At 46.9% G+C, this 12072-nt stretch overlaps 1 long non-coding RNA gene across 1 annotated transcript; it reads right to left on the bottom strand.

The window, feature by feature from the left end:
• Nucleotides 1-1015: 1015 nt before the first annotated feature.
• LOC132457485 (uncharacterized) lies at nucleotides 1016-3491 on the bottom strand. Its single transcript, XR_009525676.1, has 3 exons — nucleotides 3212-3491; nucleotides 3029-3099; nucleotides 1016-1195 (listed from the first exon to the last, which is right to left on the bottom strand). It is a non-coding gene; the product is annotated as an uncharacterized LOC132457485 (long non-coding RNA).
• Nucleotides 3492-12072: the final 8581 nt, after the last annotated feature.

Below are 12072 nucleotides of genomic sequence, written 5' to 3'. Positions count from 1 at the left end.
CCCCAAAAGAGCGGGCCTGTCCGAGGTGTGAGTGAGGCGTCTGGACATCAGACCCGCTCCCTCTCAGCACTCCGCTGTGGCCCCGCTCCCAGGCCCTGCCCTCGAGGCGGGCCCTTGGTATCCATGGCGTTTGATGCAACGACGGCCACTTCATTATAAAAACCTCCTCCAGTCCCACGCTGCATTCCACGTTTATGGGGAACATATGGGGAAGCCTGCAATTTTTTAGACCACAAAATAAGACCCTTTGCAGCTGGACGGACGACCGCACCGGGTCCTTTTTGCCCGGGGAGCCACACCCGAGAGGCGTAGGGTACCACTGACAGTGATTAAACCACCACAGTTTTCTCAGCAAAACAGGAGTTATATTAAGCTTAAATACAGGGGCTTGATAAACAAGGCATGGGCAGGGTAGAAAAATACAAAAAAGAAAAAGAAACAACAAAAAAAAAAGAAGAGGGTTGAGTGAACGAAGGCCACAATGATTCGAAGACTATTTTCCCCTCACGGTCATGGGCAGTCCAGAGTCATGAGATACATTTCAAAACATGAAGCAGATGTTTACCTAGACAAAGAAGAGAAAATACAGCGCGCCGACCCGATGCTTAGCGAAAAGAGGGCCCCGGTTCCCCAGAGTCCTTCCTCAAATGTCATGTTTGGACCGTGAAACAATCGGGCCGATTCTCCGTGTCTTGTGCAATGCTGTGGGATCATCCCGTATTTGTTTTTCTCTGTTCCTTATTGAGAATCCAGATGCATCGTCCTTTTGTTTCGCCGCAAACGGACTCCCAAAAAAAACGGAATAAAAAGGAAATTGGCAATAATACGAAACCCTTTGCTTTCTTAAAAGAGGCGGGTAGCAGAGTAAACCGGCCACTGCGTTCAATCCATGATCAGGAGAACAAGGTGCAACCAGGGGCCGGCGGCAGGAGCCAAACAGATACGCACGGAGGCGGCGGGCGCGTTCAGTTATCGCGTGCCAAAGAAAACGCCAGCCGCAGCCAAAAGCCCCAAACTGTGAAACCAATGATCCCACTCCTGCTCACCAGTAGTAGGCCATCCTTCCCCCAACCCAGATCCCCCTTATCTAGACCAATGGGCCGGCTCCCATCACGGTGGTTACGTACCTGCGTTCGGAAGAGAGTCACCATTTCGTCACCATCGCATGGCCAATCTGTACCCCTGAGCCCTGCATCTTACACAGGGAAATGAAAAGAAAACAAAGATTGGCACTTAATGAACGCACGTATTGTATGTTGTACATCCTGGCATTTAAAAATAAGTAATTAGTATTGTGTAGCATCTTATCCTAGCTATCTTTGTTACGGGGAATGGGTTAAAAAATGTAAATGTTTAGCACATGTTTCTATGAATATCCTTACTGAACCGATAGCAATATATTGCTTCTCTATCTTCTGACCAATGTAATTATTAAGTCGCTTTGGATAAAAGGATCTGCTAAATGCCCTAAATGTAAATGTACAGACAAACTGAAGATTTTTGGGGGTTTGGTTCAGATTCTTTAATGGGAGAGACATTGAGTTCAGGAAAAAGAGAAGAGAAAGCATGGGCGAGAAAGAGACACAGGAAGAGATACGGTACGCACAAGTACGGGAGTCAGAGAGAGAGAGAGAGAGAGAGAGAGAGAGAGAGAGAGAGAGAGAGAGAGAGAGAGACAGAGAGAGAGAGTGACAGAAACAGAGACAGAGACAGAGAAAGTAGTCAGAAAAAGAGGGGCAGTGATAGACTGCTGAGTGAGAAAGCAACTGGGTGAGAGAAAGAGAAAGAAAGCAAGAGGGCTACAGTAAGAACGAGAGAGAGAGACAGGGCAAAATAGAGTCTGAAAAATAGCTAGACATAAGAGGCAGATAGACTTAGGAGACTTAAGAGAGTGAGAAAGCAACAGGGTGAGAAGAAAAGAAAGGGATAACGAGATGTACAAAAAGCACACATGAGAGAGGGTCGATAAGATAAGAGAAAGACAGAGAGAGAGAGAGAGAGAGAGAGAGAGAGAGAGGGAGGGAGAGAGAGAGAGAGAGAGAGAGAGAGAGAGAGAGAGAGAGAGAGAGAGAGAGACGTATGTCCCCAACAGGCAGGCAGGCAGGCCAGACCAAGCCACGGGCCCCGGCCAAAGGCCCCTTTGGGGCCGGCGGCGGAGGTGTGAGAAGAGGAAGCGTAGCTGTGAGCCTGGGGTTATGTTGTACCCGGCGTGGCCGTGTGGCCGGACTGATAAAAGCCCCGCGGCGGCGGCGGCTGTGGCCTTCGGCTTCGGCCACACTCGTCGCTGCGCCGTGTCATTTAGGCCACGCTGCCGCCTAACCAAGTGCAACTGCTCATTTACAGGGCAGTGCGGGCTACCGTCAAGAGTGGCAGCTCAAACACACACACACACACACACACACACACACACACACACACACACACACATACACGCTACAAACATTTACTGTACATAGATGTACAAACACATGTTGCGGTGCACCCGTCGTGCTCTGTCCATGCATTAGCGACAGAAAACATGTGTAAGCTTGTGTTTACACTCGCAGACATCAGACATCCCATACGCACAAACACACAAAGCATAAGGATACACACACACATCCTCAGTTGGTTACCAGCACCTTACGTGTACACACACGCACACACAAATGCACACACCAAATGCACACATGTGCATAGGCTTTTTTGGCAGGATTATTAGGTCACATGAGCAACCAGACAGTGGTTTGAGTCCCATGGCCAGACATGCTACAGAGGATACTGTACCACGAGAGAGAGGAAGTCTAGACACCACAGACTGACCAAACCTGGATGTTGCGTGCCCTCACACGCACGTACGCACTCGCGTGAGTCGTATGCCCACACAGCTTATGGGGCAGTTGTTTTTATTGTTTATTTCTCGTTTCTCCCTTTCTTCCCGTTTTGTTTTGAGTCATGCAAGACAAATAATTTGTCATCTGATTATCGAACTCTAAAATGATTTGTCTTGGGTCTCAGCAGTTTCGACCTCAACGTTCTGGGTACTCACAGGTTCAGTAAGTCGAAACGTCTTCTCCCGGTATCAGGCCTGATTCCGGGGATGGGTTTTTGAGCACTTATCTTTCCCCGCCAAAGTATAAAACAGCAGAAGATAATAAATACATGAGTTAGAAGCATGTCAAAATAATTATACAAAGTACATTTTTTCAATGATTATGTTTAACGTACTTACCAAAGAACCCTTCGCAAAGTAAACTCTCCCCCAACATCTCCGCCGGATTTGCGATATAATACGCTTACATAATACTACAAATACAAACAAATATATGTATTCACATTTCTCCTCAAGGTGCTCCAAAAAATGTAATTTTCCTCTGGATTTTTATAAACTCACCCGACCGAAAACAAACAGGTCTACCCAGCGACAAATACGACCCGCCAATAAAATAAATTTGACCCAGGAACCATAAAAAGTGAGACTATCAAAATAAAACCTCACATCTTCCGGAAAAACCGGGAACCATTACAACAATTGAAAAAAGCGACTCTTTGTTTTTAAACTTCCTTTTAAAATACACTTTGTAATTATGCATTTTCTGAATCATAATTATCTAAGCGGCAGGTTTAACTTTTTTGGGGGGTGATATAAACCATGTCAAAATGCTGTATGGTGGAAAATGGGGGACTTGTTAAATGAGCCAGAGTCAGTAGAATAGAGAGACCCAGGAAACAAGGAAGAGAAGAGCGTATGTGTTTGTACAGTATAGTGTAAGTGAGTGGGGAGAGAAAGAACATAGATGACCTACTCCTGTTGTGTGTATCGTGGGTAAGCCACTGTGGACAGCAGGCTCCCCAGCGAGGTCGAGAGACAGAGAGAGAGAGAGAGAGAGAGAGAGAGAGAGAGAGAGAGAGGTGGAGAGACAACTGAACTGAACTTCCCCGCTGCTTCCAGTGGGGCTTACGCTGTGATACTATCAAGTGGTAAGTGAGGGTGGAGGCTACGGGTTTTGCAGGCCCAAAAACCACCATCAAAAACCCATACAGAACCCAGACAAACGCGCATACACACCTACACACACACAGGCACACAAACCCACATAATCAGGCACACACACACGCACACACACACACACACACACACACACACACACACACACACACCACAGGCACACACACACACAGGCACACACACGTACACACACATGCACCTGACGCACCCACATGCAACGAGGCTTAGTCTATTCTTCCTCTGTGTGGTGGAAGAGCTCACAGCACAATCTGCCGTTCTCTTTCTGTCTCCCTGCTCCACTTGTTTCGGCCCCTCTTTCTGTCTCTTTCTCTTATTTCTGTGGTTTTCCTGCAGTTCCTGCCGATCCTTCCACGGTTTCTCGGCGCTACCCGTAGCACCACCACAGTGGCGTGGCTGCTGCCTGGTTTGAACTCGAAAGAAAACAGAAAATTTCCAAAAAGTCGAGCCCAACCAATGAAAAGATGAGCGCGGAGAGCTAGAAAGAGCAATGGAGAGCGAGAGAGAGAGAGAGAGAGAGAGAGAGAGAGAGAGAGAGAGAGAAAGGAAAACCACAAAGAAACTAAAAAGTAGAGAGATTGAGAGAGGTTGAGGAATAGAGAGAGAGAGAGAGAGAGAGAGAGAGAGAGAGAGAGAGAGAGAGAGAGAGAGAGAGAGAGAGAGAGAGAGAGAGTGAGAGAGAGAGAAAGAGAGAGAGAGAGAAGAAAAGTTGACTGAAGACGAGGGGGCTCGAAGGAAGGGAGGGAGGGAGGGAGGGAGGGAGGGTGAGCCCGGTGACCTCACGTGACGTGTGACGCGGGCTCAACCACTCACAGAGGGGCGTGTGTGTGTGTGTGTGTGTGTGTGTCGTGTGTGTATGTGTGTGTGTGCCGAGAGGATGGTGAGGAAGATGCAGAGAGTGAGAGATTGTGGCTTTTAGCCCTTCTGCTAACACTAGTGCTTCAGTGAGGCCGACACCACTGAGGCAGAGAGTGAGAGAGAGATACAGCCACAGAGAGAGAGTGGGATAAGGAGAGAGAGAGAGAGAGAGAGAGAGAGATCACGCTAACAGGCTAGTTGGCTAACCTCAAACCCCCATCCCGCCGCCTGACAGGGGGGGAGGACCACAAGCTAAGCCCTCCCCGCTACCCCACCATCTACTGCCCGGGCCCAGCTGGGACGACCTTCCTTCATCCCAACCCTGGTGAGTCCACTGCTTCCTCTCTCTAAACCAGGATAAAAAACAAGAAATATGAAATGCATATAAAATAAAATAAATGGCGTCAACTCCTGATGAGTGAACTGGCCACAATGTACTCTATTGCCTTGGAGGCTGAACTCTATTCGCTCTCTGTGTTGCTTATTCCCTCTGGCACTCTCTTTTAATCTCTCTCCATCTCTTTATCTCTTTATCACTCCTTCTCACCCTATTGTATTCTTTGGTCCTGTCTCTCTCTCTCTCTGGAACCTGGTCTCCCCTTGGTTCTGCTAACATGCTGTTGGTCCCCTCTTCAGCCTTGTGGCTTTGCAGATTCCTGCGGTGGACGTGAAACCCAAAATTCTTGGTTTTGTTCCAGGACTTGTGTTTCTTTCTCTCTCTCTCTCCTCTCTCTCTCTCTCTCTCTCTCTCTCTCTCCTCTCTCTCTCTCTCTCTCTCTCTCTCTCTCTCTCTCTCTCTCTCTCTCTTCTCTCTCTCTCTCTCACTTCTCTCTCTCTATATCTCTCACTACCCCTCTCCTGGTCTTTGATTGTGTCTGTTGAATTCTCTCTTTGTTTCTCTGAAGGTTGGCTGGCATCCAAGGTGTCGAGGTTGGTTCCAGATCTGCGCGGGCCGCCGTCCGTATCGTATCATGGCCTCCAATAGCATCTTTGATTCCTTCGGTAACTACGGCAGCAGTTTACTCCGAGGTGAGCTGAGGCTCCGCCTCCTCTTCCCCTTCCGTCTCTTGCTTTTCCCCTGCTATCTACTCTCTGTCTCTACGGAGAGAGGATAGTTGGGGGTATACAATATAGAGATAAGGTCATGATATTACCCCAACATATACACACATGACACACGTGCACACACACAAACACACACACACACATGCACACACACACACACACACACACACACACACACACACACACACACACACACACACACACACACACACACACACAAACACACACACAGACACACCACACACACACGTACACAAACAAACACACACCCACACACACGCCCTTATCAGTATGACTAATACGTATTTTGCATGGTCGGGGGGGTATCTATTCCTACATATGGACAGGTGCATAACCTCAGAACGGCATATATATTAACATGTGACCTTTCTTTTCTTTCAAACAAAAAAACTGCTTTGAAGTAGCACCCACGTCCATTTGGACGATGTCAGGAGAAGGCAATAAATGTCTGTGTTTGTGTGTGTGCGTGTGCGTTAGTGTGTGTGCATGGGTGTGTGGGTGTGCGTAAGTATGTGTGTTTGTGTGGGCGCGTGTGTTTGTGTCTGAGCGGGCGCGTGTGTTTAGTTTCTCGCACATGTGAAAGATATCAAACAAAAATAAAGGAACAAGATCTGTTTATTTTACAAACAATAACAGCTTGCCTGCAGCGTTGTGCAGCAGCCGCCGCAACAACAGCAACAGAGTCAGTGGGCTGACGCAGCCTTTAAAGGCCCTTCGACTGACTTCCAGTGGCTCCGTCCTGCGTCCTGCCTGATGGGCCGCGGACATAATGGGATTATCCCAAACCACAGATATTCATTATCAGGCAGGGCTCCTCCTCCTCCTCTCAGTAGGAGAATAGGAGTTCCTCTGCTCCACGTGAGCAAACCGTTTACTGGAACTCACAGCAGCACAATAAAAACCGACGTGAGGGTGAGAGAGAGAGAGGGGGGCGGGGGGGCGGGGGGCGGCCTGGGGGGGGGGGGGGGGGGGGGGGGTTGGAAACAACAACAACATCAACAATGACATAACGAGTTGTTGTTTGCCTCCTTTTTCAGGAGGTACTTTTGGTCTGTGTGGTGAGGTGAGTGCACTCATGCTCAGCCACGCTAAACGCTAACCTGAATGAAGCCATTTGTTGCCATGGCAAATCAGATTGCGCTGTCGTTACATGCGAGCTGTGTGGTCTGAGTGTGTGTGTGTGTGTGTTTGTGTTGGTTTGTGTGTGTTTGGAATTAGACTTTTCCAGAGTTTTCCAAAGAAAAGCATCCCCTAAGTCCATCTATTCTTTCTAAGAATGAAAAACAAACAAAACTTGAAAGAGCTTTTTTAACCATAGCCCCCACCATCCTCGCCCACCATTACCAGTTGCCCCGTCTTACAGCCCATTGCGTGTCACTGGAACAGGAGCATGACAAAAGGAGTAGTTATTCTGATTGTGGCAAGGGGGGCTTGAGTTGCTCCCACTGTCCCGGGTACAAACCACCACGACAGCCACGGAATGGTATGGGAAAAAAAAAAACGAAAAGCCTCCATACCGATTAAAAGGCAGTTTTAATTAGAGACAGCCTTACGAAGAGCTGTACCAGCTCCTAATTGTTTGCAGAGTATATCTTAACGTTTCTGGAGCCTGATGCACGCTTGCGCACACACATGCACACACACACACACGCACCGCACACACACACACACACACACACACAAGCACACATGTATTCTAACATGCGTTCACACACACACACACATGTACATCTGTGACTCATATGAGAATACTTTGCAGTGGAACCGCAGTGACAGCGGACGATGTTCCAGTGTTCCTTCAGTTCCTACAGACTCGAAAGGCATTTACAGCTTCCTCTTGACAATGCACTGCCACACAACCCTCTCGCCCAAGACCACCCCCTCCACACGCACACACGCATACACACACAAACATACAAACACACACATTCACACAGACACACACACAGTTTTTACTACAAGCTCTTTATATTATAGCTGTCCGCTTCATCGCCAACTTACTGCTTTTTCTTTTTTCCATGCTTTCTAATGTCAGAGTTAAGGCTGACATCAGCTTTTCTACGTTTTATTGGCCACCATGTTGAATTAGGAGAAGAGGAAGACTGATCAAACGAATAGAGAAATAGTAGAGAAGAGACGGAAAAAGACAGAGAAAGCAATGCAATTGTCATTCGTGAATGTGCAATTTGCCTTCACAATTGGTTCTGTTTGGAAAATTAAATAGAACTTCAAGGGACTTCAAAAACTTTAGGCCTTCAACCCTCAAGTTTATAAGAAACAAGTCTCCGCCATACAGGCTACCTCATCATATGGTTTATTCAGTAACTTGTAATTAATAGCTATGGCAATCAAACCAAAATCGATTAATGTTAATAATATTGACTGAATCTCATTCGAATAGATTTGGTATGCGTTAGTAGTATGCATTCAATTATTGCATTATTCTCTACACAATACAAATACTATAGAAGTACTTATTACCTTTTATCAAATGATATACCCATGAGTATGAAATTAAAATCATGATCCTGTGACCTTTATTTGTATTTTTTATTTATCAACCACACATGAATCAGTCTATCAGGTAGACTGTCAGGTATCTAAATATATCATGGCGGTTCCCAGTGTGTCCTATCTATTTCATATCAAATTCAGTTGATTCTAATCTCAAGCTGCACAGAACAGAGAGAGAGAGAAAGAGAGAGAGAACGAAAAAATGTGTGCAAGCATGTGATGTTCTACATCAGATGCACTTTGCGTGAGAAACTAAAGTTTGCCTCACCTCAGAAACCTCAGTGTACAGGCTGAAACTGAGAGGAAGACACATGCATGCACACACACGTACACACGTACACACGTACACACACACACACACACACACACACACACACACACACACACACACACACACACACACACACACACACACACACACACACACACACACACACACACTCACGCACACACACACACACACACACACACACACACACACACACACACACACACACACACACACACACACACTCAGTTTTATACCATTTTAGGTTTTGAGCAAAATATTAAGCGATGATAAGGCACCGGATAGAGGGACAGAAAACAGAGAGATAGCTTGGCGATGCTTGTCACACTTCTTGTCTTTAAAAAACATCAGTCTGATGCAGACTTGTACTCTTTCTACCGTTTCATGATAACAGCCATGTGGTTACAGCTGCCTACTAAAGTTTATCAAGAGTAGATAACTCGCTCTGCTATAGAGGAGCCCACACTACATAACACCGTGCCTTTTTTCCCTTTGGTTCTTTCTTCCTTTATTTCAGTTGGCACCCTTAAAAAGGGCACCGGCTTTGCCGTGAAGCCTCAGCATGAACAAATATAAAACTTTATTAGCTCTTTTTCCAAACCTGACATTTCTGGCGGGGGCGTGGTGTCTGCGTCAGGTGGGCAGGCCACCACCTGGTTTACAGCGGAGAGAGGGGGGTTCGTATGTGTGGCTCGTTTCTCCCCCTTCACCACACTTCCTCCCCCATTCCTGTCCCGCCCGCCCCCTTCCCAGCAGGGCCCTGTGCGTGCGCTTCTATATACAGGAGTCCGTTTTAGCGGCTTGTGTGCTTGGGAGCCGGCTCCCGGCTCTCTTTGTGGTGCAGAAGAAGGGCCCAGGGTTTATTAGGGTGGGAAGGCTTTTATATGTTTGGCTTGTTGTTGTCGTATGAATGGAAGCGAGGTTTGTGTGTGTGAGAGACACGGCGTTGTGCACCACAGCGGGGTTATTTTGGTCGATTCCGGGAGCTGGGCTCTTTGGCTGGTTCCACATCCAAGCGTGTGAGAGACGCCTGAGAGAAAGAAACATGAGATTGGTGTACGCAGTTTCAATAGTTTCCGTTTCAAATCATGTACAAAGAATTCTGATTCCTACATGGAAACACTAGTCAGGAGCAAGGCGTTAAAGATTAGAAAACTGACTCTGAAGCTCAAATTTGATGAAATTCTGACAATTATCAAAATACAATTATCATGAAATACAATTGAATGACATGTAATTTTGATTGCACCTCTCACAAATTAATAATTTCTGATTGGACAGTGCACGTAGGCCCTTCTGCTCGGTGAAGGCATTCTGACGGCGAAGCTCGGGGATTGGCCGAGGGAGCAGGAATCTGACCCCAGATATGAGGAGTTTCGGAATTTCCCAGCAGAGATGAATAATACAAAACTCATGACAGCTCATGAAGCGGCGAAATCCTGTCTCCAATTTTACGCTGGACTATAACATCTATTTTTACAACGCTGGAGCCGTATTGGATGGGAGTGCCCCTCTGGACTTGATTAGGTGGGGCGGGGGTGCGGGGGGGGGGGGGGGGGGGACGGGGGGGGACGACCCTGTTGACGTTCAGAGGTACTTATTTACTTTTAGGGTCCGTCTCGTCATTTTCACCGTCTGTCATCACGGCTTGGCGGGAAACACTTCCAGAGGAGGGGTGTGTGTGTTTGTGTGAGTGTGTGTGAGGGAGGTGGGGTGGTGGTCCTCCATTGACATGGTTTCCATTGAAGGACCCGGGTGCATGTTGCAGGGTATGCAACATGCACGGCCGGGGAAGGGCAGACGGCATTAGCCAGCAGCATACCCTGCGCCATCCTCCCGGGTCCCTCGACGGCCGTTGTGGTGGCAGAATGACCCGTGTTCCACCGGCGGGGGCTACGGTCACATTCGGTTCTGTAGCGTCTCCAATTTTCTGGCAATCGACTGGCAACCACAGGGCCTGGTTGCTTCTGTGGCCGGCCTCCGATCTGATAACACGATATACCTTCTGCAGAGCTCTCCTTGAGTGGGTGTGTTACGTATGCATGTTTATATATGTACAGATAGACGTTGGTCTGCACACGTGTGTGTGAGTGCCCGTAAAAGTATTTGCGTACGTATGTATATGTGTGTTTGTGTGTGTGTATGTGTGTGTGGGGGGGGGGGGGGGGTCCTACAACCGTGTGTTTTTAATGGGTTGAACGAGTTCTATCGACACACACACAAACAGAAGGTTCAACCGAGTGCTGGTGCGTGTTTTCTAGCCCCCGTTGGGGAGGGGGCACAGATTGGAGGTCAGATTGGAGGTAGAGGGTGAACCGAGGCTGGGACCGGGAACCAATGGTCACAATGGGTGGGGGCGCAGACATGGGGAGAGAACCCTCAGGGCACCGCCTTGGGTTTCCTCTTGAACAGGGCTCACATAGAGTTGCTCTGCATGATAACCAAAATCCCAGGTCACTGATTGGCTGTGGCGACAGCAAGAGCTCTCTTGATGGATGTTGACTGCATTACCATGCAGACTTTTCATATTATTTTAAAAGCATTTACATAATAAGGACGCAGAGGCAATACTAAATAATGGTTTGGGTGACGCAATTGTCCAGTTTTGTCTGAATTCGAGATGGAGAAGTTTGTCAGTGGAATTTCAATTTGTCTAGACAAGCAATTTAACTAGGACAATGTAATGTGGAAAAGATCGAAACAGGAACAAACTGTATGCAGGGAGGAAAATATGCAGACTTTGAAAGTGCTAGTATAATTGGATAATTAAATGGAAATGATCACAATGTAATTTCTGGCTTGATGTTAAAGTACAGTGCATATGGTGCAGTGGGCCATTACAGCGAATTATTTTTTTATGTACAATTAGCCTCACTGAGCATATAGTGTTTCATTAGACCATTAGGTAGATTGAACAATATATTTAATGGCCCTTCAAAATCTAATTTATTGATTTAATGCGAAAGGCCTTTTTGACATTTGTGTTCCATTCATGAGTTTGTAGCGTGTGTGGTCTTCTGCTGGGCTATGACGTAAAGTTCAGTTGTCAAAGATCTTTATTGCTGAGAAGTATTGTCCAAAACACACATTATAACATTACGAAGGATCTGAAAGTAACATATATATTGGCCAAGCATGAAAATTCAACCTTCCTTTTGGAGTTCTTACGATATGGAACTTTATTCCAAATATATGAAAGTGAAACCAAAGAAATTATATGATCTGAATTTGACTCAGAACAAGAAGATAAATGCACCCCTCCCTGCTTTCATCAGCAGATGTTTCACACCAGCAACCTTATAAACACACAGGGTTCACT

The sequence above is a fragment of the Gadus macrocephalus genome, chromosome 5, assembly GCF_031168955.1.
Source record: "Gadus macrocephalus chromosome 5, ASM3116895v1".
Lineage (NCBI taxonomy): Eukaryota > Metazoa > Chordata > Actinopteri > Gadiformes > Gadidae > Gadus > Gadus macrocephalus.
This window is presented reverse-complemented; position numbering and strand designations above follow the sequence as displayed.